General features: G+C 42.8%; 1 pseudogene; it reads left to right on the top strand.

Annotated features, from left to right (window-relative positions):
* Window positions 1–1,587: 1,587 nt before the first annotated feature.
* Window positions 1,588–3,796, top strand: LOC143964059 (olfactory receptor 1468-like; annotated as a pseudogene).
* Window positions 3,797–6,135: the final 2,339 nt, after the last annotated feature.

Raw genomic sequence — 6,135 nt, 5'->3', positions numbered from 1 at the left:
GTGAGTACACCCCTAAGTGAAAATGTCCAAATTGGGCCCAAAGTGTCAATATTTTGTGTAGCCACTATTATTTTCCAGCACTGCCTTAACCCTCATGGGCATGGAGTTCACCAGAGCTTCACAGGTTGCCACTGGAGTCCTCTTTCACTCCTCCTTGATGACATCACGGAGCTGGTGGATGTTAGAGACCTTGCGCTCCTCCACCTTCCGTTTGCGGATGCCCCACAGATGCTCAATATTGTTTAGGTCTAGAGACATGCTTGGCCAGTCCATCACATTTACTCTTAGCTTCTTTAGGAAGGCAGTGGTCATCTTGGAAGTATGTTTGGGTTTGTTATCATGTTGGAATACTGCCCTGCGGCCCAGTCTCTGAAGGGAAGGGGTCATGCTTCATGCTCTGCTTCAGTCATTATGGTTCCCGTGTTGGCATTCATGGTTTCCTTAATGAACTGTAGCCGTCAGCACTCATGCAGCCCCAGACCATGACACTCCCACAAATATGCTTGATTGTAGACAAGACACACTTGTCTTTGTACTCCTCAGTTGGTTGCTGCCACACACGCTTAATACCATCTGAACCAAATAGGTTTATCTTGATCTCTCCCACAGGACATGGTTCCAGTAATCCATGTTCTTAGTCTGCTTGTCTTCAGCAAACTGTTTTCAGACTTTCTTGTGCATCATTTTTAGAAGAGGCTTCCTTCTGGGATGACAGCCATGTAGATCAATTTGATGCAGTGTGTGGCGTATGGTCTGAGCATCGATAGGTTGACCCCCCCACCCCTTCAACCTCTGCAGCAATTCTGGCAGGACTCATACATCTATTTCCCAAAGACAACCTCTGGATATGGCGCTGAGCATGTGCACTAAACATCTTTAGTCGACCATGGCGAGGCCTGTTCTGAGTAGACCCTGTCCTGTTAAATGGCTGTATGGTCTTGGCCACCATGCTGCAGCTCATTTTCAGGGTCTTGGCACTCTTCTTATCGCCTAGGCCATCTTTATGTAGAGCAACAATAATTTTTTTTCAGATCCTCAAAGAGTTCTTTGCCATGAGGTGCCATGTTGAACTTCCAGTGACCAGTATGAGAGAGTGAGAGCAATAACACCAAATTTAACACACCTGCTCCCCATTCACAGCTGAGACCTTGTAACACTAATGAGTCACATGACACCGGGGGAGGGAAAATGGCTATCTGGGCCCAATTTGGACATTATCACTTAGGGGTGTACTCACTTTTGTTGCCAGAGGTTTAGACATTAATGGCTGTGTGTTTAGTTATTTTGAGGGGACAGCAAATTTACACTGTTATACAAGCTGTACACTCACTACTTTACATTGTAGCAAAGTGTCATTTCTTCAGTGTTGTCACATGAAAAGATATAATAACATATTTACAAAAAAATGTGAGGGGTGTACTCACTTTCGTGTATGAAAAATTACTACAAAATAGAGACTGTCCAGTTAGCAAACCAAACATTTACTGAGCTTATTAAAAAGGATGAAGCCAAGGTTACTTCAATCAACCAAATATTAGTGTTAGAAAGACATTTTTATTTTATTATTTAATTTTTTTCCAGGTTCACCTTATTTGCTATCAATTATTTTGCAAAGTCAACATATATTTGTTCTGCTATGGTTAATACATAAAAAAAAAGTTATTTAAATATTTTCTGCTTCCACACAGACCACACATAAAGGTAATGTCACCGCATTCTTATTTTTGGGATTCAATAACAATGCTGTATATAATCTGCTGCTCTTCACCTTGGTCCTTATTATATACATTGTGACAATATGTGGAAACTTTTTGATCATCATGTTGGTATATTACAGCAAGACCCTTCATTCTCCCATGTACTTCTTCCTCTCCCAACTCTCTGTATCTGACATCATACTGACCACAGATATTGCTCCTAACATTTTAAATATTGTTCTGCATGAGCTGACCTCCATGTCCTTTTCTGGTTGCATCACTCAATATTATGTCTTTGCCACAATAGAAGCATTTGAATGTTATCTTCTGACAGTGATGTCCTATGACCGCTATCTTGCCATCTGCTCTCCTCTGCATTATACCTCCATTATGAAACAAACACTTTGCATTAAACTAGTTCTTGCATCCTGGATTTTAAGTTGTTATATGGGATTAATACCAACACTTGAAATAAGTCAACTAGAATTCTGTGGATCGAATGTTATTGACTATTTATTTTGTGATTTCAATCCTCTTCTGGAACTTTCTTGTTCGGATACATCCAGAGTTAAATTAGAAGCCACCTTGTTGTGTGTCTCTGTGCTAATATTACCCTTTCTAGTGATAGTGGTTTCATATATTTATATTGTTTTAACAATATTAAAAATGTCCTCTTCCTTTTCGGGAAGACTGAAATCCTTTCCCACTTGTAGCTCCCATCTCTCTGTTGTGTTTATATTTTATGGAACCCTAATTGCTGTATATCTGATTCCAAAGAAAGGACAATCACAAACGATCAGTAAGATCATGTCCTTGTTATATACAGTGTTTACTCCCTTTGTAAACCCTTTCATATACAGCTTGAGGAATAGAGAGATCAAGGACAGTTTAAAGATGTTGTATATAAACAAAAGGCTTTTTATTCAAAACTTTTGGTAAAAGTTACATTATTAAGATGTATCTGTTTAAACTTGTACAGAACTTGATGTGCACTGGTCTCCAAATATTATACTTCTACCGTACTGAAGCATTGCTTAATAATAAATTGGTATTAGAGTTTAATTTGGTTCCTAAAGAAGGCTTCCACCCTTCAAACTTTCATTCCATGGTACCTCTTACAACGCACTTTAAACTGTGTTTTGTTTTTGTTAAAAATTCTGCTTTATGAACTCTAGAGATTTCTTGATCTAAGAATGTCATAACATTAGATGGCACCTTAAACATAGCAACGCTACACTTATCACCCACTTTAAGACTTTTGTTCACCTGTTGACTTTATTTACACAGTTAAAAACAAATATTAATGAGTGATGCAGCTGTATCCTAGATTACCTTTTCCAATCAAGATGGACGAACTCCACACACCAGACCAACCCTACCAAAGAACTCCACCTCAGGAACCTCCTGTCTGAGTTCACTCATCAGTGGGTAAGCCAACTGATAAAAGCCTCAACACTCCAAAAACTATGCCGCAAAAATAGACCCAGGAGAAGGTTATTGGACCACAAAAACCAAATAGGGTTTAACACCTTTTAATACCCACTACAACAACAGAGTCCAATGACAATCATCCATCTGGGATAACAAGCTTGGTATATTTTTATCACCCAGCCTAGCACCCTATAACATTAGTTATATTATTAAGATTTCTAGAGTTATGTTATTTAAGATATTACTCCACTACAAGAGTTACACTCACTTACAGGAAACCTGCACCCAGTATACTATTAACAGGACTGAGGGGTGGTGAGTCCCAATGGAGACAAAAGCTGGTTGCTGGTTCCCTTAGAGCAGGGGTCTTCAAACTATGGCCCTCCCGTTGTTCAGGAACTACAATTCTCATCATGCCTAGTCATGTCTGTAAATGTCAGAGTTTTACAATGCCTCATGGGACGTAAAGTTACGCAACAACTGGAGGACCATAGTTTGAAGATCCCTGCCTTAGAGTATAATTAGCTTAAAAAAGGATTATAGTTTTTTTCTTATTATTGACCATACAGTTGTACTTTTCTCAGAAAAAAGTTATATATTTCTAAATGTATTTGTTGTCCATCTTATTCATGCTATTAATGATAAAATCTTAAACTATTAACGTCAAAGAATACAAACATTTATATCAAGATATGCAAACTTCCAGGTACTCCCGGAATTTCAAGAGTCCAGACAAAATAACTGTCACATATTACAGTATTTCTCCTATCCACTAATGCACCTTTCACCTACCCCCCCAGAGTTGCATCTGGAGTTGAGTGGCAAAAACGCTAGCTAGCTCGGAACCCCTTGGGTGTTTTTTCTGAGCTAAAACTCACAAACGGTTCTCAAAGAACCAACCTCCTCCCCTCTGCAGAACCCCAATCTATCTACCCTCTTTTACATTTGAGGGTCATATCCACACCATACATAATAAAGAAGGGACCTTCTTATACGACCTACAACCCAACACAAACCCCCACACATAATGCATACGAAAGAAGAAACAATTCAAGAATTCCTGAAAAATAGAAGAACCCATTGCAGAAAGACAAGCAGTAATTAAGGTTTTAAAACCCGGGAAAAGTCCAGGCCCAGATGGATTCACATCCCAATATTACAAAATTTAAACACAACTACTTTCTAAACACCTCATATCAGCCTTTAACTACTTAGCACTAGGGATGAGCTTGATGTTCGACTCAAACATACGTTCGACACCAACATTGGCTGTTCGCACATTTGGTGAATACCGAACGTTATGGACCGTTCGCGCCAAATTCGTGTGGCGCTCACGGCCCACAATGCACTGCGCCATCGCAGTGCATTGCTGGCTCATGATTGGCCAAGCATGCACTGTGACCCCCCATGCTTGGCCAATCACAGCGCCAGCAGCGAGGACAGCCATGATTGGCCACAGGCAGGATGCCTGTGGCCAATCATAGCTCAGGCTGTGTAGTACACGCCCCACACTATATAAGGCCGCCTGCGCGGCAGCCTTGTGTAGTATGTTGGCATCTGTAGGAGTTAGTGGGTGTTCTCTGTTTACCTTCAACACAGTATACACCGTTCGTTATCGTCCGATTTAGCGTTCTTGCTCTTCTGTAATTGAGCTTTTAGCAATCTGCAGGAGTTTGTGGGTGTTGTCTGTGTGCCCTGAGTGCACTATACACCATTATATCCTCATATATATCTAGCTATATTGCTCTTCTGTAATAGAGCTTGCAGTCAGTTGTAGGAGATTGTGCGTGTTGTCTGCGTGCCCTGACCGCAGTATACACTATTATATCCACCTATATAGCTAGCTATATTGCTCTTCTGTAATAGAGCTTGCAGTCAGTTGTACCTCAAAGATCCACACCAAAGAACAAAGCGGACCTCTCCTTGCTCCTCATCAGCTGGGATCTCCAACCCCACTAGACCTTCAGTCCTCTCTGAAACCTGCTCTGAGAGGAATGAAGGTGTAGAATTAGGTGTGTCACAGCCAAGTGCTTCCGGGCACTCTGCTAGCAGTACACCCACATCTGATTATAGCAGGCAATTTTCCCTGCCCCAGCTGCTGGACCGTTGAAAGAAGTTCACTCCCAGCCATCCACATGCCCAGCGGTTGAATGCTAGCTTGGCTAATTTGCTAGCACTTCAACTGCTGCCTTTTCAGTTGGTAGACTCGGCCCCCTTCCGTGAGTTTGTACAATGTGCGGTTCCTCAGTGGCAGGTCCTCAAACGCCACTTTTGCTCACGGAAGGCGAATCCGGCTCTCTACCGGCATGTGGAAGGCAATGTCCTTGCCTCGCTGGACAGCGGTAAGGTGCATATAACCGCTGACTCATGGTCCAGCAGGCATGGGCAGGGATATTACCTGTCTTTCACGGCCCATTTGGTCACTCTTCTGGCAGCTGGGAAGGATGCAGGACAACTGACCCATGTGCCCTGTGTAGCTCACGTCCTTAACCTGGTGGTGCAGCGGTTCTTGGGCAGGTACCCCGGCTTACAGGATGTCCTGAAGCAGGCCAGGAAAGTCTGTGTGCATTTCCACCAATCATTTAATGCCTGTGCTCGGCTGGCTGAGCTCCAAAAGGAGTTGAACCTGCCCAAGAACCACCTTATATGTGACATGCCCACCAGGTGGAACTCAACATTGGCCATGCTGCAGCATCTGCACATGCAGCAGAGGGCCATCAATGAGTACCTGTGTGACTACGGCACCAGTACAGGGTCAGGGGAGCTCGGTTTTTTCTCACCACGCCAGTGGGGCATGATCAGGGATGCATGCACTGTCCTGTCACCGTTTGAGCAGGCCACAAGGATGGTGAGCAGTGACAGTGCATGCATCAGTGACACTGTACCTCTTGTCCACCTGTTGGAGCATACGCTGCGTGGAATAATGGACAGGGCACTTGAGGCAGAACAGAGGCAGGAAGAGGAGGACTTCCTTGCCTCTCAAGGCCCCCTTTATCCAGACAGTGTT

This window comes from Lithobates pipiens, unplaced genomic scaffold, assembly GCF_037356315.1.
Source record: "Lithobates pipiens isolate NorthernLeopardFrog02 unplaced genomic scaffold, aLitPip1_a1.2 Scaffold_8, whole genome shotgun sequence".
Classification (NCBI taxonomy): Eukaryota; Metazoa; Chordata; class Amphibia; order Anura; family Ranidae; genus Lithobates; species Lithobates pipiens.
This window is presented reverse-complemented; position numbering and strand designations above follow the sequence as displayed.